The sequence below is a fragment of the Neopsephotus bourkii genome, unplaced genomic scaffold (assembly GCF_033783945.1).
Source record: "Neopsephotus bourkii isolate Nb327-2 ecotype Australia unplaced genomic scaffold, CSIRO-AGI_Nbou_v1 NB_1825, whole genome shotgun sequence".
Classification (NCBI taxonomy): Eukaryota; Metazoa; Chordata; class Aves; order Psittaciformes; family Psittacidae; genus Neopsephotus; species Neopsephotus bourkii.
The window spans coordinates 5,928,460-5,954,431 of NW_026902298.1; positions in this window are offsets into that span (position 1 = coordinate 5,928,460).

The window sequence follows — 25,972 nt, forward strand, 5'->3', positions numbered from 1 at the left end:
AAGAAGACAAAACAATAAAACATGTATTCAATCCTCTTTACTTCATTAGTAGGTTTAGCAAGACCACACAGTAGAACTGTGATATTTTTCTTCCAGGCAGACTTCAAATTCACACCTATTATGATCCAAAATTATTTTTTTAATTAATGTGTTCTTTTTTCCAATAAATATTAAAAAACTCAGAACAATAAATTACAAGATGTGCTGAGATTCAGAGCTAGTCAGAGCCCTTTGTGTTTTGAGCTTGCTAAGGTCTGGCTTCTCAACTTGATTACACTGCTGTAAATCATGGACTGGTCAATAGTGCCACACAGAAGCAGAGCAGTCAAGAAAAATACTGGAACCAATACAGGAGCTATATGAGCTTCATGTCCCAAAACTGCAAGGCCCCACGTGCCCTAAATGTACTGAACCTCACTATTTTTTGCAAGTATTTTTATGCTCTCGGTGTTTTTGAGTTATACGTATAATTTTTGACTACTGAATAATTCAAGACTTTTACAGATGTGTGTAAAGCAGCCTTGGTACAGCAGATTAAGAATCAGCCTCCAGTCATGTAACAGAAATGGTAAGATACATAGATGTCAAGGCACTGTGCTGATACTGCATTGTAGGGATATATCTCAGGATTAATTTGACATTTTTCAGCTTTTTGGGATTTTTTTCCTTTTTTAAATTCAATCTATCTTTGGCAATGAAGCTGATTTAGGAAAGAATCATTTATGTAAGTAAAAGTCTAAATCTATCTCCCTCTGGCTCAGTATCTGCAGCAGTCAGGACCTACCTGTCTCTATTATCCATCTGCCTGGCAGATGTATGCAGGGGAAGCACCCCACTCTTTGGATGGTCATTGAACAGCAACCGACGTGGTGACAGCACAACTGAACAGTCTGCATAACTCACACCCTTTGAATATCCACAAAACAGCATCATTTTCACACTGTCGCTTCAGCTTTTCAGTGTCCCTGAGACTTCAGTAGCACCTTTCCTCTTAAAGACAACAAAAATCTCCTGGAAAGAAATGACTAGCTGCCCAATGTATTTACAATGTGTTGAACTATCACAAAGTGTAGCTAGTCTGCAGCTTTATAAATACACACACATTCGTATACTTACAATCAAGAGACCTTGGTTGATGTAGGTTTTGAAAAGAGGAGAATAATGTGTCTTACCTGTGAGAGTTTATATAGAATAAAAGGGAAGTGGATCCAGCTAGGAAAGCACAAAGAGCCCATGAGTTTCTGTTTCCTTTCTTTCAGTTTCACTTTAACTAGTGGACTGAGGCTGAACAATGAAATAGTTAAATATTCTGGATTAAAAATTTATCTTAGAGCATTTGCTTTTTCACACATAAATTAAATTTTCTTGTTTAATCTCTGCTTTTCTTCTAATTATCTCTCTCCACACACACTAATGGCTCACAGCTAGCGTCTATCTTCAAGTAAGATGATTAGGAAATGTCTGTTGTTGTTGGGCTTTCTTTCTTTCTTTCATTTTTTTTCCTCCTGCAGCTGATATGCAGAAGTGGTTATAACAATATATATAAAAGGCAAGAATAGAGCCACAATTTAGCCATTTTCTCCCATTCAGGGACACAACTTACATTTTTATATCACGTTTTTACACATTCTTTAATATGAAAATTCCTGTGGTTCTTCCATCTCAACATGTATGATTGCTCTTTCATCTTAAACATTGATCTTTTGTGTGTATGTGTAAGTAATGTCTTAGAAATGAATATCTAGTAAGACTTTTTACAAAGAAGCACAACTTCATTTCCTGTGCATTTTAAGTGTGTGGTTATGAAAATGGGTAAGAAATTAGAAAATTCAGACCAAAGGATGCAAATAGCATCTTTCTATAAGCTACATGCTAAGACCACAGGGCTGGATCGTGAAAGTTCTTTCTGTTAGTTGCATGAAAGGTAAGCACAACTCTGCTCCCCTAATGAAAGACAGTGTCCAGCCCTAAGGTGGACATTGGAAAGCCTTCCTGGAGCACTTCTTTTTATATAGAAACACGTGTAAATATAGGTGTAAATACAGATATATATGATAGAAGTATATATAGATAGTAATACAAAGCATCTTCATCACTGCCTTCTACTAGGAAGGATTGGATCTACCCACATGAATGCTGTTGCATATGTACTAAGTTCTCATTTACTTTTGGTGTGAAACTTTAAGTGATCATGTCCTTTAAGAAAGTGACAGCCTTAAAATCTCCAAGTGAACAGAGGTATAGATTGACAGTCAGACAGCTACACCTATAAATTCATACTCACAAAAACATACACACTTCTCTGCAAGGATGTGTACCTCTAAAGCTTGTTGTTAAGGGCATCATCCAAATGCCACTTAAACACCAACAGGCATGGGGCATTGAACACCTCTCTAGGAAGCCTGTCCCATTGCATAATAATAAAATTATTTCAAAGCATAATAATAAGCTTTAACTTTTGGGCAGCCCTGAACTGGTCATGTAGTTGGACTAGATGATCATTTTAGGTTCTGTTCTTTTCAGTTCTGTTCTGTTCTGCTCTGGTCTTCTCTGTTCTGCTCTGTTCTGTACTGTTCTGCTCTGCTCTGCTGTGTTCTGTTCTGTTCTGTTCTGTACTGTTCTGTTCTTCTCTGCTCTGCTCTGCTCTGCTCTGCTCTGCTCTGCTCTGCTCTGCTCTGCTCTGTTCTGTTCTGCTCTGCCAGTGAAGCTCTAAGTCTTACTATACAGAATAAACATTAGGATGCACTGGAAAAAATAAATAGTACATAATCTGCCATGTCTATATCACTGTGAAGTTTAATCCTCATGTGTTTTTTCATAATTTCAAAAATATGTCTTTCAATTTACTTTTCTTCATATATATATATATATATATATATCATGTCACAAACAAGTACTTCTCACTTGCATTTTTGTTCCGCTACCACAGCTCATCAGAGCATTTGGCTATCAACTGGCTTAGAACATCTCCAGCCTTGCCAATTAATTGATGAAGAACCATTATGAGACAAATATATCATCTGCATTTTAACTGCTTGAATGGAAGGTTATTAAAGTAATAACTGCCAACATCAAAGCCATTAATAAAATATGGGCTGGGAATAGCAAATTACAAATTTCTGTACCTAGTTCCCAAAATAAATTTGCTCTTGAAGGTAGTTTTAGCACTCACGATGACACAGATGAATGATGCTGATTAAAAAGGAGTGAAGAAAAGATTATCACTTCAGCGTAGAAACCACCAGCATCATTATCGGTCTCATATATATAAAAAGTGTTAAATTTTTCAGTGGCTTCATAGCCTTGCTGTGAAATTGCAGGTGTCACACTGTAGTAGTAGTCGAGCACAAGATAAGGCAAGAATGGAGATAAAGTAGGTTGGACCAAGAACAAAAGCTCACAAAACACAAGAAGAGATAATAGTTCTGTGGCTTTAAAACAGGCTCTTTGTGGACTTTCTTTTGTGAATGAAATATTTGCATTGCTTTTGCTGGTGATGAGGTGTCATTTACAACACGAACAGACACAATCACTTTGAACGAGCCAACAGCTAGTTAATTAGTAAAGATGTAAATTATCAAGAGTGCTTAATGTTGTTTTCACAACCCAAAGACATGAACAAGCTTCCTAGAGAGGGAATGAATAGGACACAAGGCTCAGAAGTACTGTCTGTGCCACATATTTGCAGGGAGACCGTAGGTGTGCCTCTTTCTTTCTCTATACTTTTCTTCCCTCTCCCACTCTCTCTGTCTTCTTGTCAATTTAAAATTTAAACTCTTTGCAGCAAGACTGGCTCTCAGTATGTGGTTTGTTCAGTCCCTCGCACAATGAGGCACCAATGTAATGCAAATCACTATATTAAATATTCATACAAAAGCTTCATAGTGTGACTGCATGAAATCAGAACAATCAGGGAACACGCATAATCTGAGTGCCTAGGTAAGATGAAGCACAGAGATTTCGATTACAATTGCAGCCTCATTAGAGGAAGTGTGCTGACATAAGCTGTGTTTTCATTGTCGTAAGCCCAATTTCATAACCATGTATTAGAGTTATGAGTTCTCCTAGCAAGCCATAATGTTTTCACTTTTGGCTTTGCAATCACACATTGTTAGCTTAAGACGTTTAAACTTTATAAATGGCTCTGTAATGCGTGGTCTTTTCAGCTATAAAATTGTTCCTTAAAAAATAATGAGGCATTGGTCACCAGAGTCAATGTCACCTAACAGCAAATAAATTTTGGCAATAAATTAGAATTTAACTACATAACTGCAAGCAATTCCTTCAAGTAAGAATTAGTCATATATTTTCTTTCCATCCAATAAAAACATCACTAAAATGATTGTTCTTGTTTCTATCTGATGCTTTGCTTCAGGAATGGTAAAGGATGTGTCCAGTAATGAAATATTTGCAGCAATTTGCAGGACTTTACACTGTGAATTTTAGCTGGAATGCCTGGATTGATGCAGCCTCCTTAGGAAAGACTTCCTTACCCTATAATCCAGATAAGGAGACAAAAAACACATGTGGATGGCTTGTTAATGTGAAAATACACTGCGTAAAATCAAAGTCACACTCAATAAAAAGCTTTTTTTTTGGCCCTTTATTGAATGATTGAGCCTGTCTCCGGATATATTATTTGTCTATTTATTCCGTGAGGTGTTCAAGGCAGCTTTTATCTCCTGTTCATCATGAAGCATGCTTTTCTTGCAAATTATAGCTCTGGAAGCTCATTATTACTCGATACTTCCTTACTTAAACCGTTTCTTTTTAAAAGAAGAAAACATGGCTGGTGTCCATCACAATGAATTTATATGCAGTAGAGTTTATAGAAATATATTTTTAGCACAGTGGACACACTTGAAATCTCAGGGATTTGATTTAGGATTTGCATTTTGCACTTTAGACCACAGCACTTCAGTGTGCACTCTAAAGGCAGACTTTGGACAATGTTTTCAGAAATGCCCAATAACACACCTGAAAGACAAGTGAGCAACAGATTTAACCCGAAAGCCAGCATTTACAGATTATCATAATTTCAAGAAATCACAGCAAGCTGTTATGTCTTTACTACTCTTACCTCCTTCTGGTGTTTGACAAGAAAAGAAATCCACATGTGGCACACTGCCTGCAGAGCCTCATGGGTGTATAAGCAAAGCCAGTGGGGTTGTGTTGCCACCAGTATGATCAGGTAAGGATAAAAACCACATAAACCCCCCCATTCCTATCACAATTATGCATTAAATTTTAGAATGTTCAGAAACCTTGTCTACTGTAGGCATAAAAATGAAGCATCACTCAGAAGCATCCTCAAAGCTCACCTTCAAGAAGCCTTGTGAGATCTTAATCTCTTTAACCCCAGTTTAGAACAACTGAAAGAAGTGCTGGTGTGGAGTTGCACTCCTGTGGCTTCCTCAGAGCTGCCCTTGCACTGGGGTGTTCACAATGAAAGCAGTGATCACTGGTTTTGGTGGCACTTACAGCAATATCAAAATGTATGGAAAGACTTTCTCAATTTCATTTCTTTAAAGGACTTGTAATTATTTATTTGATGAAGATAGTTCATAATGTTAGAACCATTACTGTAGTCTTCAGGTACCTGTTTGTGTTGCAATAATATCTAACTGCTTCAACCTTTGACCAAAGCTCTATGATACCAAAAGCTTCACCAGCTCCAGATTGCCACTATTTCTACACCAAAATCAAAATTCCACTCTATTTTTCCCCGGGCTATAAACACACAGACACATTTTTTGTGAGAGAGCCCCTTGTTGATGACTGGAAGAAAGAGGTCGTACATTATATCCACATCCAAAAAGGAGAGAAGGGCTGAGCAGGTCAAGGGTACTTTTATGGGAGACCTTTATAGCCAAAATGGCAAAGTAGTCAGGAGAGAAAGCAGAGGTTAGATGTGGAAGGTAAGCACATTCCAGCTTTGCTGTTGGACTGAATATTGGCACAATACTGTGGAGCATGTCTCATTTCCCTTCCATCCACAGAAAGAAAATGCTGGCATACAACATTGCCAGGAAAACCCTGATCTGGATCCAGGTAAGTCCACAAGTCTTGACAAAGCCAGAGATATGAGCTGGCTGATGCCCTGATTCTGTCGGCTTGGACCACATACAGTCAGCATACAGAACTAGGATATTTCTGCATTGACATCTTACGGATTTTTAACTGACTGTACCAAAAGATATGCACAAGATTATATATAATTTTATATATACTGTCAGCAACTGTTGTTCCTACTGCAGGGTTCTGATTCAACAGCAACATGGGCATATTTCTTTAATAGGAAAGGTTGTTTTTTTCCCCCTGAGAACTTCATGTTCTGAGTGAGTTTATTCACGAACCTTGGAAACTTCATTAATATTCACTCTGAGCAAAAGAACAGCTTTAACTTCATCCACATTCATTGGATGTCTCACTCGATCCCATATGTTGCCCATCACACTGAGCACTCGTCCCCCCCTTTGCTCCCAGTAAACAGAGAGCACATTCTGGGAAGTACAACAATGTATCTTGAGAAAGCAAACAATTTTTAGCTGCAAAACCCCACAAATATTTTGAGTGAAGAAATGAAAACAGGGCATTTACAACTACCTTCAGAGGAGTTCCTGTGACATTGGCACTGGCCTATAAGGACTTTGTGGCATAACTTATCCTTGTACATTCTGGGGTTTGCTTTTTAACCCACACTGTGTAACTTTCCCTTGTGATTCACCTGTGAATTTCCCATCTTAAATACTGAAAGGAGAAAAAAAAACAACCCAGCACCCTAAAGTTCTTTAAGCTTTTTTTCCCTGCATTAACCTGTACTTCAGAGCTATGCTTGATGACAAGGGGTAACGGATTAAAACTTAAACAGGGGAAGTTTAGATTGGATAGAAGGAGGAAAGTCTTTCCTGTTAGGGTGGGTTGCCCAGGGAGGTTTTGAATGCTCCATCCCTGGCAATGTTCAAGGCCAGGTTGGACGAGGCCTTGGGTGACATGGTTTAGTGTGAGGTGTCCCTGCTCGTGGCAGGGGGATTGGAACTTGATGATCTTAAGGTCCTTTCCAACCCTAACTATTCTATGATTCTATGATTCTATGACTGACACTGTATGTATAGTTTTGATACTTCTTGTACAAGACACATTTTTTCCATTGTATTCATAAAATAAGAGTCCATTAAACACATACCAAGGGCAGTTAGATATTATTGCAGCTATCAGACTTATTAATAGTTATTATCACCAACCCAATTCATTACTTGTCACCTCTTTCTTACACTGACCCTGCAGCTAAGAGAGAATAGCAAACTTAAGGGAAGATTTCTCCTTCAGAGGCAGAGCCATCAATATCACTTCCTTTTTTTCTTCCTTCTATTTCCAAGTCTTAGTGTTTGTATATTTATAACACTCAACCAAAACCAGCTCTCTGGATTCCCAAGTTCTTCTTGCTTGTTCTGATGAAGAGAATACATTTTCTGCTCTGAATAGTTTGCCAGTTAATCATCTTTAAAGTGTTTCCAACTTCATAGCAATCTTAAATGAGCAATGTCTGTAAACACACACTGGAAGAACAACCTGTAAAGTATTCAGATACATCATTGTTACTGACTACAGTATTACCCAAGTGCTTCTACAATGCCTAATTGCATTCCACTTACCCATAGTCACTATACAAAAAAACCAAATCCAGACACATACAATCAAACACCCTACAAGAATTCTCAGATAAATCACAATGGGCCAAGTCTTTTAAAAAGAAAATCAGCTTTTCAGTGATTCTGATTGATGCTCCAATGTAAGTCTTCAGAGCTCTTCACATCTTCTACTTGAATTCCTTGTGATAGCTTTCCAAACCTGGCTTAATCATCCCATGAAGGTCACAAAAACTAAAAGGGGTGGACATGACATAGAATGATGTCTGTAAGGTGCCTGGATGAAATAATCTACAAGGGTTTTGCATGAGTATCTAAAATAAGTGTAGTTCTTAGGCATTCTTCTCACAAATTAATAATAAATCTGCCATGGGTTATCATTTTAATTGAGAAGGGAGGCCTTAAGAAAACCCAAATACTTAAACTGTGCTTTCCTATCTGTTATTTTGAGGTAAAGCAGCTGCAGTAGTGGAAGAGGTCAGATAAAGCATATGAAGGTATGAAGAGTGCAACCTGGTAAGCACCTTCAAAGCCTGTGGACAGTAGCCATGCTGAAGCTGAATAGTACACCAGTTGATGATTAATCCCAGTAAAAGAAACTGAGCTACTCAGTGACATTCCTCATTTCTCGCAGCTTTATGTTCTATTCCTAAGGCCTATGGAAAATCACCTGTGGCTGGAGTCAGTTACCAGCCTTCTGTGGTCTTTCCAGCACAAGAAGCAGAGTACCCAAGACAATGTAGCTCCTGGGTACCAGCAGCTCATGCCCCAAAACCTATATTACTAAAGAGAAACCTCCTACTGGGTCCCAATCATATGCTTGACCACAACATCCCATTTATAACTTCCATCCTTTCCCCAGAACAGTGCAAAAAGCATAAAGCTTGAAATGGTTTTTCTTTTGTCTTTTTTTCCTTTTTGATAGATAGCTGACAGCTGATATTGCCCATTGACAGTAGATAGTAGCTGTCCCAAAGAGACAACTCTGCCTCACCAGCCACCTTTTTGTCAAGCATGAAGATCAGTCACCTTAGCAAAAGTATTTGTCACTTGTGCTTTGTTTTTCAGTTGCAGATGGGAAAATAGTTATTTCTGGTATTCCCATAGCTCCTGAAGGCCCCAGACAGCTCCAAGGCCACTTTGGGATGAGCCTACACTGTTTGCAGAAGCATTTTTTAGACACTGAGTTCTCAATATAAAAGAAGAAACAGCATGATGGAAATGGGAGGACTGGGTGGAACAATCACTTACAGGGAGAGGAAGAGAGCTCGACCTTCCCAGCCTGGGCTTGGTGCCCTGCCCTGTGCATCACACAATTCAGCACCTAAAAACCCACCAGTGGTTTAAGGAAAGGTATTTGTGAGGCTGAACGAAGCAGGGAGAAAACACAGGGTCCCCCATGCAGGATCCTGCCTACCCACAGCGGGGCAAGAGATGCTGGTGGAAAAAGACTGGGCTAAAGATATTGTGCATATGGACAGGGAGCAGCTGATATCCCCAGACAAGCACCCAGGGGAGATGGATTGTTGGGTTGTCTTTGAGATTTGCTGCCTACTTGCCTGTCCCTCAAGCTCCCTGATAGATCTGGGTTTGAGTTATTGCTGTCAGCCCCTTGGATTAGGTTTCTGTCTGTTTTATAACTCTGTTTAGTATCAGCTTACTCAATATGTCTTTTATATCTCTAATGGTGAAATAAACTGTTATAAATTTACCTAAGAGATGACGGATACACTGCGTCAAGAAGAATGTCTGAGCAAAGAAACTGCTTTTAATTGTAACTTCTGGCACAGAAGGCCTTCCTCACTGCAGGTGATCTGCCTTTATACACAGAAACATTTGGTTTATTTACTGTTACAGAGGAAAAATGTGAAACTGATAGAAATGGTACAACTGAAATGTTTACAGTCTTTGCAGCTACAGACAGGCTTCTCCACTGCTGCAGCAGCCACAGCAGGACCAGATTCAGCCCTTCAGCTGCTTCTCCCGCCCATGACCAAAAGAATATCTACCTTTTAAGAGAGGTGGGATGCAGCCACTCTATGTCCTGTGTCCCTTAACAACTCCTTCCCTGGTTATAGCAGTGATTTTACTGGTTTTATACCCCAGTATTTGTGTTGCCTCAGACTGACATCACAAGAAGGTCACCATCCTGAAAGCCAGACTAGAGAGCTTCAACAGAACTGTTTTTAATGTTTCTTTATACCTTAAAGCTGACTGTTGAAAGATATTCCCCACAAATTCTCCCCTCTTTCCTCACAGCAAGCTTAACAACATGAAACCTATGTGGTTTTGAAGCCTATAATCTCCTGTCAGCTCCATTTTTTCTTTCCAGGGGTGTAGAAAGCCTGGCAGCAGTGCCTTTGGTCACACTGCTGAGGAGCAAGGACATTATGTCCATTGCCTGGACAGGCACCACTGCAGGCTTGGCTATTTCATATGTAGAGCTGCAGAAGGCAGATAGCTGGATCCCAGGTCCCCATGGCCACTTACATTTGTCATGTCATAAACTGAAAGGAAACATCAAATCAGAGATGTGAAGAATACAAGATAAGCTGACATCTTCCAATATCAAGACCAGGAAAACAAGCCTCTGCACAATAACTAGCTGGAGTTAAGAGCTTTATGTTGCATTCTGCTCTAAATGAACATGTTCATGCAGAAACTCCCATCAGCATGCCTCAGGACCTTTTCTGAAACTCAGTTCCTGAAAAGCATTATTTTTTCTTCTGTAGGCCCTCCAACTTACCAGTGATTTCTAAGGAGGAATTATAAATCTTCTGTGTATTGAACATTTGTTTTTCTCACTCCTGCTTGCTGTCAATAGATTGCATATTTATTTCATGGGTAGACCATCCTGCGTCTTATGCTGCATTATTTTGGAGCCATTTAATCATACTGATTTTGCAATTTCAAGTAAAGTTCTGTTAAACCTTTCCTTTGACAGCCTAGCTTTCTCTGTGGTAATCTTTGTGGATATTTATTTTCCCAGGTCATATATGCAGTGAGCTATGACATTAACTATTTGAATCACAACAGATCCAGGAGACCTCATCTACCTGGTGCAAGGCCAGCAGTGCTCATAATTCCTGCCATGGCATATACCTTAGCCTAATTTCCTGCCATGTGATGGCAGGTATGTAGAGTGAGCAGCTTATCTCTGTAGGCAAAATAACTCATTTTCTTTCCCAAAAGCTTTGGATAGACATACACCAAATTACAGATCTGCCTATCTTTGGGAGATCTTCACAAGAAAGTCAGTAGCAGGCCACAAGCCAGAACCCTCTTAGTGGATCAGAAACCAACCTTAGGTTATAGATGAGTCGTTTAATGCATGTTATGGTTACATGGCACTTGTATGATCAAGTGCAAAGCCTAGGTACACAATGACAGATGTATGTAAGACTTGGTAGTTTTTAACAAAACAAGCTCATTCCTCAAGATAAGCAGCAAGGTCAATATACCAGCTCACTATATTCTCATGGCCAGTTCTCAGAGAAAACAGGTTTCAACCGTTTCCTTCCAGATGACAGTGTGAAGTGTCAAAAAGCTGAGTGATTTCTTCTGCTCCCTTCCACCATTGTCCTGCCAGTTAATAAAGTGTAGCCACCTACGGAAAGCTGCAGCAGTCAGAACAAAGACTGATCACACTGCTAGAAGCACAGTTCTCTAAGCCACAGACAATAATAATGTGTGGTATGAGTACAACTCATTGTCCCTGATATTCAGCATCACGGTCAAAATCCAGAGTGGTTTCTATCCATATCTATTCAAAGCTTCAGGTCCTTTGTTTTCTCTGCTTAAGATGCTTTCATGAAAGTACAGAATTTCCAAAACTGGTTATTTTGGTGTTGAAGGCATTAGAGCAGCATTGTCAAGATATCCACAGGTTGGTTTAGCTTTGATCTAGCCTCCTTCTCAGCATGATATATAACCAGTCACTGTGTACAAAGAACACTCATGAACTATAAGCGCAGGTGAAGGACTTTGAAACGTTAAGTCATATAATTCTACTTATATTTAAATTCAGTAACAGTGGTGGATTGGATAATATGTAGTAACTGATATTCTAAATTGAATGGGCAGGAGTCATCAAAAGAAGAGTTTAGATTGTGAAACTGCAACAGCTGTTTCTTTTTAATGTGAAAGATGGCTAGTACTGAAAACATTGTCCACTGATCAACTTCTCTGCTACCATTACCTTCCCCATGAATATGAATGGAAGTTGATTTACCTATACCTTTTTCTCTATCCCTGTTTTTAAAAAGACTTATAATGGAAATACTTATTTCTGGGAAATAACCACATTCTGAGGCTATATTCTGTCATTTTATTGACACTGAATAGTATTCTGTTCTCCAAGCATTCTTACTGAAACCAGGGGGATCACTCCTGAAGTAAAGAGATAGTGGTGAAAGAATATGAAACTTTAGCTCATTTAAATGGAAAGAAAACATGAATATTATTTCTATGACTTCCTGTTGCTTGAGTTTTATTATTATACTCATAATAAACATTTGCAGAAGGTGCTTAGTTTTTAAGATAACTGTGGAGGGCATCAAAATGACAAACACCAACAAAAGGTAAGAAAGGGAGTTATTAAAATATAATATTGAAACCCATATCTATTGACAGGCTACTCAGAGCAGAGAATACATGAATCATTACATATTTGAATTCAAATTCCAAGGTTGAGATGCTTAATTTTTTTTTAATAGGCTGAAAGCAATAACATATCTTTAAGCAAAGAAGCTCAATATTGCACATTATAGTGTAATAACATTTGGCTTTAAAAACTCACTTCCAAATAAATTAACAAAATGCAGAAACATTAAAAGAAGTTTAGGAAGACATCCTTTAGAGACTCTTTATTTCTTAGTTATGCAACTAAAGGCCTTTGGAAATGAATAGATACACTTCACAAAGAGCTCATCCTGTCTTTCACTGTAGTAAAATTGGGAGTGACACAAAATACTGGAGATTTTACTTCCTCTCTAAAGCAATGACAATTAGCATTTTACATATAAGATCAGATTGATTCTTGTAGTCTTGGAAAACAGTGATCATTATCTTTTTTTAGGAATAGACTGTATTAATATTATGGAAAAATCTGATCATCACAGTTGCTACATAATTACTCTTGGTCATAGGTACAATGGATAAGGCTTCCAAAAGTATCTACAAGATGTAGGACTGTAAGTCCTTGTGGCTTAACATCAAGTTTTGCCCTGATGATAAGCATTCTTGTTGCATTTTTAGGAATGCAGAATCAGAATCCCAAATTCAGCAAGTCTACACCTACCTTCAGCCATATCAGTTAGACACAATAGAGCCTTCTGCTGTGCCTCAAAATGTGCTTTTTAACAAGTAGAAAGAACTCTTCATCTTCATGGAAAATGATCTGAACTTCCGGGGTCACTTTGTGTAAGAGCCATCCAAACAAGCTTTCCTACTGTTACCATAACCTCAGTGTGCTCCTTTGTAGAAACCTACCAGGCAGACATCTGCTGCCCATTTATCAGAGCACAAGGACAGACCCTCTGATTTTCCGCAGGCCAAAATCCCACCTCATGTTCCTTTATTCCAAAACGCTATTACCAAGGCTGGAGAAAATGAAGGTAACAGAATCCCAGCACACAGCCAGAAACTTCATCAAAACACAGACAGAAAGAGAGAGGGAAAAAAACCCAATAATAATAAAAAAACTTGGCATTTAGGTAGCAAGGTTTTCCAGAACTTACTGGGCAGACCTAATGTTCTTGGATGTGTCCAAGCCAAGAGTCAAGGCAGAAAGCTAAGTGGCTTCACTACTTGCCACCAGACTTCTTGCAGAGCAGAAAACACACTTCAGCCAGCTAAAATGGGAATTTAATCAAGTACAATCTAGAGCATCATTTACAGTAACACCCTGGCTCTTCTTAACACTAGCTCCAAAACAGTTATCTTTCATATGAAGGCTGTGAAACAAACAAAGGGGAAAAAAAGTGTTCTTTGATTTATAGCAAAATGTAAAAGCCAGAACTTTTTTTTTCAGTAAAAATCCAGAACCTTCTTCAATTTTGATAAAGATGACACTAAGTCTCTCCATGCCTTCTGAGGAAAAACAGAAAGAATCATTACAATTTACAAAAAAGCCCTCAGCATCATCTAAATTTAGAGTTTCGCACTGTTATCTCACTCATATACTTTATTTCTCACCTGTTAAATTATACTTGCTGGGAACACAGCCAAGGAACAACTGCTGGCATTGTCACTGTTGTAAGGAACAACATTACCGATATTACTTAGAGAACACAGGCGGGTTGTGTGGGTTTTTCTTAAACTTGGAATGAAAAAACATCTTAGAAGGTATTAAAGAGAAGACAAATTAACTAGGAGCTTAATCTAATGCTTTGTTCTTTGGAAATGGCTAAATTTAATAACTGCGAAGAATTGTTATGGATGTTCAATATCTTGCTCAAGAAAATATCAATCAAACAGATTATATCTCCCCACCACTCCCAACAACAAAGTGAGTGTTAGGAACACATCTCAAGGAGATGTGGCAGGCTAAAAGGGAAATACTAAACATTTTCTAATACAGAATTCATTCTCTGAACATGGTTCAAAACAACTAAGTTAATTAAAAACTGTCCAAATATTACATGTCTGGAAGTGGAACAAAAAGGGCCTGATTTTGCTTGTGATTCATCCTCTTTCTATTCCTGTAATGACATAGAAGTCTAGGAGGGAGAGGAAATGTCTTGCCTGCTCTGCCCAGGCTAGAGGAGGTGTCAGGCCAGATGGGGTTACAAATCAGCATTTCATCATACACCATGGATGCTCTGCAGCACCACAGGTGATTCATTGAGTTGCAGCCAGAAACAAACTCTGTGGCAAAACTTCCTCTTCTGAGCTTCACCTTTTACACAGTTTAAGGTGGAATGTAGTTTTTACACTTATATTTTATATTTATTTATTTTAATGCCTATTATTCCTGAATATTTCCTAGTAAATTTTTGGTAATGAACTGTCACAAAATTGAAAGAGTTAAAGTAAATTTTGTGTCTTTTCAGGTAAAGATCCTTTCTATATCATTATTTAGTAAATGATTGACACTGAATTTTCAGTGTAGAGTATGCTTGGGTTATGCTTGGGTTACATGTTTCCAGGAGGACTTGAAACTGATTAGATTTTCAGCTCTCGACATGCATTGAGCATCTCACTTTTAGGACCTGAGGACCCTGAAATCCAAAGGATGCTTCCAATTAAGACACACATTTACACTTCATTGAGCTTGTTTTGAATGCACATGTGCATTACCACTGCACCTGAAATTACAATATATATGCAAATCCTGTATCTCTAAACCTTCAGTTTGAGAAACACAGCTAATCTCACCAGTGACAATGTATTAATACTTCCTATAGCATTTTTCTCAGAAACACTTAGTGCAGAACTTGGCACAATGCTGACGATTATGACATTAGAGAAAAGAATAAATTTTTCATTACTATTACTTTAAATATGTTTGTTATTATGATGCCATGTTAACATCCAACTGTCAGGATTATGTTGGGGCTGTCTTTCAGATTTCCCAAGCTGCTTATGTGCTTCAGTTATGCAAAGATGGAAAAGTCTGTGATTTTTGGAATGTCTGGTGCATTTCTTCTCACTGTAAATATAGTCCCACTGTGAATGATATTGGTTTATTTTTAAATACTGTCCTCAGTAACCACTTGCAAATGGCTCTGCTTCAAGGCAGACATTCAGATGCTCTGTAAAGATTGTTTATCAAAGAACTACAGAAGGCTGTAAACAAGCTTCAGATATAATATAAATGCACTGCTGTTATGAATACCTTGTCTTTGGTGAATTCTTGGCTCCATTAAAATTGCTGGAAATTTTGCTATTGACCCGTCTGGGGCCAGTATTTCAACTATTTGTTCTGTTTTCATGCAGGACCATTGGGAACTACAGCACATCCCCCAGTGAAAAAAAAAAAAAAAAGCTTTAGTGCTTAGGTCTTATATCCATTTCAAAACCATCATGCAATCAACAGCCCCACATCCTCAGCATCATGCTGGAACAGCTATGAAGGCTGAACATCAGCTTCCAGATCAAAAGTTCCCTTCCTGCAGCCTCCCCAGCTGGGAATGAGTGAGGAAGGACTAAGCTCCCTCCAGTTTCACAGCATCACATAATGGTGCAGGCAGGAAGGTACTTCTGGAGATCACCTAATTCATTCATTTTCTCAAAGAAGACTCAGTGAAAGCAGGCTGCTCAGGGCTGTGTCCATCTGGGTTTTTAATATCTCAAATGGAAGAGATAACCTCTCTGGGCACCCTGTGCCAGTGTTTGACCACCCTCATAGTGGAAAAGCTTTTTTCCACATTTAAACAAAATTCCCTGTATTTGAGTGAATGCCCATCGTCTGTTGTCCTCTCAGTGGGAACTACTGAGAAAAGTCCAGCTCCATCATTTAATCTCCTTCATCAAATATTTATAGACATTGATAAGATTCCTCCTCACCTTCTATTCTCCAGGCTGAGCAGTCCCAGCTCTCTCAGCATCTCCCTGGGTAGTCCTGATTCAGAAAAGCAGTTAAGTGTGTGTTTATCAGAGCTCTGTGTTGAAAGGTCATTGTATTTCACCAGAGCATGCAGAGACATTGAAATTCCGTCCAAATCCAGAAAAAAAGTTCCAATATTTTAAAACTGTCTGCAAAAGAGACATCTATGGACTCGGTATCAAAGCAAGTCCTAAAATCCCCAGCCTCACAGCCAGTGGAGCTACAGAGTCTGCAGTAGCCCATCTGGAGAGTTGCCCTTTAGTTAGGTCATGAGACATCCTTTGTCTGCACCTCTGCAACACTCCAAATTCCATTTCATATATTTGAGGCAATATAGTTCTATTGCACGGCTTGTTTATTTCAAACACAATAATTTACTTGAAAGTCACAAAAGAAATAAATTTCCCCAAAGAGAGTTATTTAAATTAAAGCATTTCCTGCAGAACAGAACTTTAAATTAGAAAATGAAATCACATACAGGCATAAAGTTGACATTTCAGTTTAATTAGGAAGACTAGTGTACAAATACTTGTTGTTAATACCAAACCAAGTCAGACTCCAAACTGCTTGTAATAATGAAATTAAAATTAAGGGCACAGATGAGACACTGAGTGAAAATTTGGACTGCTCTGCACTAATTCTGATAGGCAAAATTCATCCCATTACAGAAGATCAATAAATGGTTCATATATCACTCTGCACCACCTGAGGCCTTGCTTCACACAGTGGGCAAGGTCCTCATATTAAAATTCAGAAATGTGAGCTTCTGAATCAGTATTTCTAAGATATTAAAACTCTGAACTGCTGCTTTACATTTCTACATGGGAAAATTATATTCTCACTCTCATAAATTATTCTTTGACCTATATATGACAAGCTTTAAAAAAAACCCATCAGCTACCATAAATAGAAAAAGGTGAATAGGTCTTGTGCTGAACCTCTGTAGAAGGGTGGATTTCTTTCACCTAGAACAATTTAATTTACACTTAACTTCAGCCAGGAATTCCCCATCTCATATTAGCAAACTGAAAATCGTCTTCATGTATATGTCCAGCAAAATGACGCTGTATCACAACAAAAGGAATTAGGTTTCATTGGAAGTCAAAAACAAACTGCACCAACAAATTGCACAGTGCTGTTCACCCAGCTCTTCCTTTGGTGATGTCTGGACCAAGATATTTAGAGGACTGGGCTGTAAACGAAGGGCCCCATCGAGTACAGTTGTCAGGCACATACTCAGAATTCAAGGATCCCTTCTAACCAACTCATTTACCAATGTAATCTTCAACCACATAGCCTATACTCTCACACAGCTCCTGCAGACCTTCAGCCACATAGCCTATACTCTCATATAGCTCCTGCAGAGGCAGACACCTCTTAATTATGGTTCACCCTCCTCCCCTTGAACACTAACCTCAAAATGCCACTTAGTGCCCGAGCTTCCCTGTGGCAAGGAGAACATCTGGGGCTGGCAGGACAGCAGGTCTAATCTCACTCATCATTACCCTGGCCACAGGGATGCATTACTACACAGGGGGAAACACTCTGTGCCCAGTTAATAACTGATCAAAAACACACACAGGACACCAGGGAGTAGGTCATGACTCCTTTACCCAAATTTGCCTGGATCAGTGTTCATGGTGCTTTGCTTCTGATTTGCAGTCTACAGCTGAGCTCTGGATGAGACTCCAAATCAAACAGCAGCAGAAGCAGCACCAGAGACAGCTGTGTGAAACGGGAATTCTCCAAGGGCATTTTTTGTTTTTGTTCATAGATGGAAAATAAAATATTTCAACTTAAACATAGTCACAGATGTTCTCTGGAACACAGACCCGTTTAATGCAAATGTCCTTTTGCTGCTCATTTGTGGTGTCTTTCAGCAAAACACTGACTTTATGGAATGACCAACACTGGTAGTCAGTCAGATTATTATATTTGATTCTTTGAAAACCATTAAAGTGCTCTCAATAGTTTGCAATGTCATAGGTCTACGCCAGGCATCTTTACATACTATTCAGGACTGACTTCCCTTGCATTCAGAACTGAATTAAGAGGAAGATGGAATATTAAATACAGATTTGTGGGAAACAAAGTTTTCAATTTGCATAAATGCCAATATTCCAACAAGAAAAAAGCAGCAGAACACCCATTCAGAGTGATTTCCTGGTGTGAGATGCATCCCTCTAAAGAATAACTTAGAACAGCCTCCAGGATGATGATCCGCAAAGAAAACCTTGACTCATGGTGGCTTTTCTTGTCTGGCTGCTAATATTTTTGTGATTTACCTTGTATGGCCTCATTTTTCTAGGCACATGTAAATTCTTAAAAGGCACATCCTTCTTGGAAGCATTTGCAGTCCTCTAATGTCACATAACATGCTGCATTTTCATTAATGCTGTTTGGGTAATGCAGTCTCATCGTATTACACTTCTCGGTAACAATCTGCAGTTTATCAAGGAAGGCATGGGTCTGACACTAGGACTTCTTTTGAACATAGACCCTAACTCTCATAATCCCCTGTGAGGGGCAGTCTCTCACCATTTTGGCTGAGTCAATAGGCTGGGAAGGGAATGGGGACTAAGTCACAGACCATATGTTGGATGTACTTGGATCACCACCCTTGTTAACCACTAAGTGATCCTTCCCTTTGACCTATGAGAAAACCTCATTAACTGGGAAAGAGAAGACATCACGCAATAAAACCTTGTGGAGATTTGCCACCTACATAATTTTTATGCCAAATGTCCACAGGCTTCTGCACTTCTGAGAACTTCTCATGTGAGAGTTCAGCAGATGGACTGATGAGGAATTTTCTAGTGATTGGGTTACTATCCAAAAATACCATTAAGGGGAGTAATCACAGCACCCAAGTTTGGGCCAACTTATCTATATAATTTCCACTGCAGCTTTGCCTATATTGCATGGAAAAGCAGGTTATTCTGATCTCTGACTCATCTCTATTCCAAGAACTAAACAAAGTTCAGGAGGAGGCCAGCTAATTATGTTATGCACCTAGAGTTAAAAGATTTCTGCATTCTCTGCTACATAGAAAATGTTTCATCTTGATTTCAGTGAGACTTCAAGAAAGGAACAGAACATTTTGACCTCCCATGACATTTTGTTTCCATATTCAACTTTTGCATTATATACTAAGCAAGTGAAAAAAGTTTAAAATAATTGAATGCTTTACATTTTGTTATGAAAACAAATCATTTCCTTTTTCTTTGTATTAAATGTTTTGCTTGAAACATGGGGGTTTTTTTTAAGGAGTTTCATGGGTATTATTTTAACAAGCACATTGTTTTCGTTCCATTTTGGAGTGGAGCAAAATGCATCAGGATCACACAGTTACTCAGAAAACAGAAAATCTTGACCATACGCAGCTTCACTCAGCAGTCATTCACCTCCAGACCAGAAATAACTGCTTATAACTCCAAGCCAAGACACTGGGACTGTGCGATGGAAACTGGATGAAATGCATTAGCTTGAGATGGATACAGCAAAGGTCAGGTTAGATGATGAACTGGCTGGTTTTGGCTTTTACTCCAGGAAATTTTGCAGCCTGTTTCAGGAGTGAGGTATTGCATTTTCCATAGCCTGTGTAAAGCAATTTGTCAAGTCTCAGGAAAACAAGTAAAGCCAAACCTCTAACAGGATCATCCATTGTTCTAGGTTTAAGTACAGAAGAGGAAGGAAAGACACAAGACATATTTGAAGGTCTGTAGGGTAGCTAGTTCTTGGATTTATGTCTTGACCCCAACTACTGATGCAGATCTTTCCCATAGTATATGAAGTAGCAATCAATATCTGACTCTGTCACCAAAGTAATTTCTAAAATGCCTCCCTACTTCATTCCAAGACTTCAGCCTTTTGAGTTTTCACTCAAGAAGCATTGCAGCCTCCAGTAGTACCACCACAAAGCTGTCAGAGGGCCAAACCATCTGCCCAGAGCCCAGACCAGCTGCCATCTTTCTAAACAGCTTTCATATACACCAGGATTGAGCTGCAAGCCAAGGTAATTATATAGGCAGCCTCCAGCTTGGACTTCATCATTCTGTTTCCTGAGGGCTCTTTTGAGCCTCTTCAGCTGTGTGACTGTAGATTCATCCATTTCTCCAAAGTATCTGTTAGCATATGTTGTTAAGAGCTCAACATATGGTGAGTGTACATCCATTCAGGCACACAGAAGTGCTTGTGGACATTGGACCAGGTGAACAGACTGCCCACATGTCCTGTCACAGGGCCTAGCTCATTCCTGTCTTGTGTCAGAAGAGGACAGAGTTTTGGTTATGTGGTGGACTTGCATCTTGCCACTTCATAATGGAATATGTGAGGATTTGCTCAAGATGATTGATTTTGACATATGCGATCCTTTTGCATGTTTGCATTCATGGGGTAGGAAACACCTGCCTTGAACTGCGGATCTGTGGTAGGAGCAGCCCCATCATGAAGTGATACTAATGGACTTTACATATGGCATCTTCCTGCTAGAGCATCTGGTACCACAAGGTCAAGGTAATTGTATCTTGTAGAGGACATTGGCAGACAAGATCAGTCACAAACACAGTTCAGAGAAACAGGGGTGGTCAGAGGTGTACAGAGACATGTTTAATGTCTACAAAAAGCCTGCAAATCAAGAAAGAGACTCCTAATCTGTGGATTTCCAGTGCCAACATCCATCCAAGTTTACAGGCCAATGACCTTTTTCCTGAATAAAATCCATCAGATATTCACCCTGCTTTTCTTGGTCAAAATACCTGGATTTTTGAGGACCCCAAGGGAACCTTGGGAGCTGCAGTTGGGCATCAGGGGTTGTTGATCCGCATCTGCATTAGGCAGAGGAAGAAGTATCCAGCAGTGAGGTGATTAATCAAAATACCATAAGTCTGGACATTTGACTGATTAGATTCCATGTAATACGATGCCCTGATCCTGTTTCTGATCTCATCATTGCAAGCACTTTATTCAGTGTTTTTAAACTCAGCTGAAATCATGAGGAACTCCATGAAATGGCTATGGCCCATTTTTTTAACTCACTCTCTCTTTTTAATTCTTTAGTTCCACTTGAAAGAAAAAGATTTAAGATTCTCTCCCCATCATGCTTTTTTTGGCATCTTTAGATGGATAGTCTCCTAATTCCTAAGTCCTAGGGGACATTGGCAATTGAAAGTCTTGAATGTACTCTCGCATGGAGAGAACATAAATGCTTTTCTATTCCAACAGCACCAGGGAACAGAACAAGGTCAGGTACTGTCATCAGTTCTTTTTCCTTTTTTCATTTTTTTAAACTAATTCAAGGAAAACTCATAAATACTTTTCGAAAAGGAAGCCAAATTCACCTCCACTTCCATCATGATTCACTGGATCTTCACCTATCAGAAATGTGATTGGAGATTGCTGCTTCATTTCACACCAAGATTTTTGCCCACAAGCACATAGATGCAATCTATGTCCCTCCTAGTCCTCTGCTGTTCAGACTTCCACATCTGAGCTAGTCCCTGTAGGTCCATTCTGTAGCCATGGGTCTCATGACTACACTCATGAATACTTCTGACTTAACAGGTCGTCACCCTGTGTTGTAGGTGAAGGATGCACTGGGTGGGTGCATGAATGACTCTGTGGTCCCACATCATAAGCCCTTTGGAAATGGAAGAGAAATAGCCCCTGCCAAGGTATGCTTCATCTCGTCTATTTTAGACATCCACCTGAGAAAGAGATGAATCACACCCTGGAGGTTCCTGCTCATCTCCTTTTATTAGGCAGGGATTCAAGACTGCCAGTTTCTCACCCAGGCATCCCTATTGTAAAGGTCTATAACCAGACAGAGGATTTTTTCCCCACCTTACTTTCCCTCTTCTACAAATATATGGTGCAACACAATTTATATGCTGCATCTCTGTAAAGACAAGGGACTCTCTTTTCATGCACACTAATCTCCTGACCTGCACTTCAAAGGCTGGAAAATAAAAGATGATGTCTTACCTTTTGTTTGGTTTATTATAATGAAAAACCCAGCAGTTTGTGCCCTAGGTGTGATTTACACTGAATGATGTGCAGTATTTTCTTTCCTTTATTGGCTGTGCCAACATTTTAGGAATAAATCTAGAAAATGTGTGAATTCTAATATCTGTGCATGTGAGTTTAGTGCCTTTATATAGACGAGTTAACTCAGTTTGCATCAGCCAATTTATTTCTTGGCAGTTTCTCAGTTTTGAGGTAGGAAGTACGTTACTTGTGAAACCATCTACATTTTTGCATGGATTAATTCCTCACTCCTTTTTTGTCTGCAGCCTGGAATTGTTTCTAAATTGAAGAGGGCTGTGGTCTTAGTTTACTTTTTTTAATGTTTTTTAATAGTAATGAACAAGTGGAAATTGTCACACCCAACCGAGCTCAGTCATTAACAAAGTCAAGTAACAATCAAGGCAGATACTTTTTTCAATCTTAAACTTCTGTTTTGCATCAGAACTAATTATTTCAGCTTAGAGCCTGGCACAACTCACCCTTATAATCGAAGGGAGGTTTCAATGAAAAACCTGCACCTTTATAAAGAAGCTTGGCTTTAAGTCATCTCCCACTGAAACATCTGAAGATCAACACTGCACAGCCCCCTCAGTGTACTGGATTATTGTGAACATCCTGCTGGCTATAAATCAGCTTTCCATATAATTGTGCTCTTATTTAAAATTCTAGTGCACCCACAGAAGAGCAAGAGAAACTGATAAGCATTTTGTAAGGTTATGAAGAATTAGAACTCTAGGTAAATGTCAGAGAAAAGATAGTAGGCCATAAATCATCACTTGATGGTATCAGGTGAAATAACCTGTTCTCCCCCCCCACCTCCCCAGGGCAACCAACCCTGAATATGTTAAATGCTGAATTTATCAGCGATGCAACATCCCCACTGACACTTAGATATGAGGCCATTTCAGCAGCGATGGAGAGTTTGTGTTTCATCTTACAACTCTTTTGATTTTCTTGGGGACAGGATGTCTCCAGTGACAGATAAAAATAGGGCAGAGTGGTAGTAAAACTTAAAATTCCAGCCCTACAAGTGATTGCCTCGTATCTGCCTTCAAAAGAGTTGGGAAATAGATCTACCCATATGACAAGAGTAAGACGATTTCTTTTCCATCTTTGATAATCATGAATGCTAATGGTATCTCTGCAACGTTTACTTGTGAAATTATGGCAACCCAGGCACTTGGGCTGCCTGATGCAGCCTCTCTGTATCTAGATACATGCAAAGCAGTGAAGGAAGAAAACCAGCCCAGCCTGGAACCAAAGGGGAATCATTAACAAATGTTTCCAGATCAAACTAATTTTTTCTTTTGTCTCCACATTTCACGCTTCATTTCATTGCACAGTGGCAGGGGGGAATGTTGTCATCTGGCATTGGTAGCAACATCATACAAAATGCAACACCCAAAGGAAAAAAGAAATTGTCTATTTTTTGCTCGAAAATTGGAGTCAGATTTTCAGAGGAAGGGAGCTAAATCATGCCTGCCAAATAGTGAATCCTTGCAGGCACACGCAGCCACAGCCACGCAGCACATACACGTGAAGTGCTGCCAAAGCTGGGCTGAGGAACTGCTACACTGCTCCCTATTCCTCCCTTTATTCCTCTTCTTCAATCCTCCCCTTTAGTTCTCCCCACAGAGCAGAAATATAACTCTGGGGCCTCTTTCCCACCCTGTGACTCCGAGCATCAGTTTCCCCTGTACACAATGGGGGATCTCAAAATAGGATGATGGCCACTAACTGCTGCTCCTAATGAACACACTGCTCAGAAGCTAGGAAGAAAAAGCCTCCCATAGGAGGTCTCCATCTGCAAAGGAGCCCTTGCTGAAGGGACACTGCTTGGCAGGCCATGACCTCAACAGTTGTACAGCTACATCACTGGACTCAGGTGAAGCTCCTCACAAGAAAGATCATGTGTATTTGTGCACTGTTGGTGTTTTGCAGCACTATTTGATAACATTCCTGTTTGCAGCCATCTATGAAGAAGGATAAAAATGGATCGCTCTTGTTGAAATAGAGATCCCTGTGTAAATAATCACTGCTCTGCTTTTCTCACAAGTAGAGGCCCATGCATATTTGGGTGAGAAGCATGATTCAGAGAGATCCCCTGGGGAGCACAGAGCAGCAGGCACTCTGGCAGGGGATGTAGCACACTTTGAAACAGTATGGTGTGCACATACTCTTCCTCTGCACAGGCATTAGCTAGCTGAAAAAGCCAGACCAGATAGCTGGAGGTGTTGGCAATATTGCACTGCTCCATCTCGGGGGCGATGACGACCCGTGGGGATGAAACTCTGGGGACCATTTGAACAGAATGGGGCTGCCCTGCAGACTGGGGCAGGGCCAAACCCCTCTGCTACTTGAAACTTTGCTCAAGACTTTCATTTTTGTAGGGTTTGAAGAGCATCCAAAGAAGTTAAAACCACAGATGGGATGAAGTGAACTTGGATTTAAATTTGGATTTCACACTGCACATATGCATACGCATACGTGCACGGAGCACAGCAGCTTCTCTGATACTAAAAGATGGTTTTGAGCCACTCTTGAGACAAAGATCAGCTGTGACACTGCATCCCTAAATCACTCACACCCCTCTGAATTACAGGCACAGATATTGGGGAGATAGGGAAAAAGGGAGAAGGAAATCTTCTCCTCTCCAAAGATATGTTTTAATCAATCCACAGCATACACCTCATCTTTACCATCTGTCTACATGTAACAAACAGAAAGTAACACCTCTTAGCAACAGGCTTACTCCGCTGATTTTCTGCATGGTTACCTTTCATACACGAGCAGAAAGGACCAAACCCTTATTTCTCACTGCAGCTCTCAGCAGCTCTGAAAGGACTTCTTTCCCTTCCCCCAGAAGGGAAATGACTAAATGCTCAGGGACATTGAATTTTTCAGTAGCTTAAGCTTCTCCTTTACTCATTTGCACTTAACATGTCTACAGAGAGGACTGGGAAATCACATTAAGTCTCTGATTTGCACTTGCGCTACATATCCCATGAGCTTATGTGGGACTTTCAAGAGGACTTTCAAACTGGGAGAAGAGTTCAATATTTCTTATTTATTTACATTAGCTGCCAGGTTACATCAGCAGTAATTGCCACTTGCCTGATCCTCAGATAAGACTGCATGGGCTTTTAGACACCTGGATCTCCCAGAAGAAGGGAAGGATGCTCCTGAACCATCCATATCTTGCAAGCCAAAGAACTGGCTATCTAATTTTCTTCTCCAGAGGTCCAGGGGATTTAGAGGAAAAAAAGCTGTATTCTCCTCTGCTTTGTGCCTTGTCTGTGCCATGACAAAGAGGTTCTGTGCAAAAGGGCTTTAAATCAGAACAGCCAGGTTAGGAATACTTGTTTGAAGTGTAAACAGTTCTGTGGGGTAATGGAATGTAAAGCAGGACAAGGTTTGTGCCTTTGTTTCATCACCTGTGAAGTGTTTTGTGATTTGGTTTTCTTTGCATTTCCAAAGTAAATTTGAAAGCTCCAGGAAAGGAGAAAGCAAGATATGAAATAGCCGTTCTTCATATATGAAATTAAATTATAGCTCTGGCAATTGTCACTGAAGATCCCCGACTACTTTATGCAAGCATATAGCCTCCATTTTGACGCTGGATCATATTCCTATTTAACCAGTTGTATTATATGCATAAAATACCTTTCTTTGATGGTTTTAAATACTGTTGTCAAATACTTAAGAAGCTTCCCCTCGGAGACAGAGGCATTTCAATGGCAGAAGAAGAGAC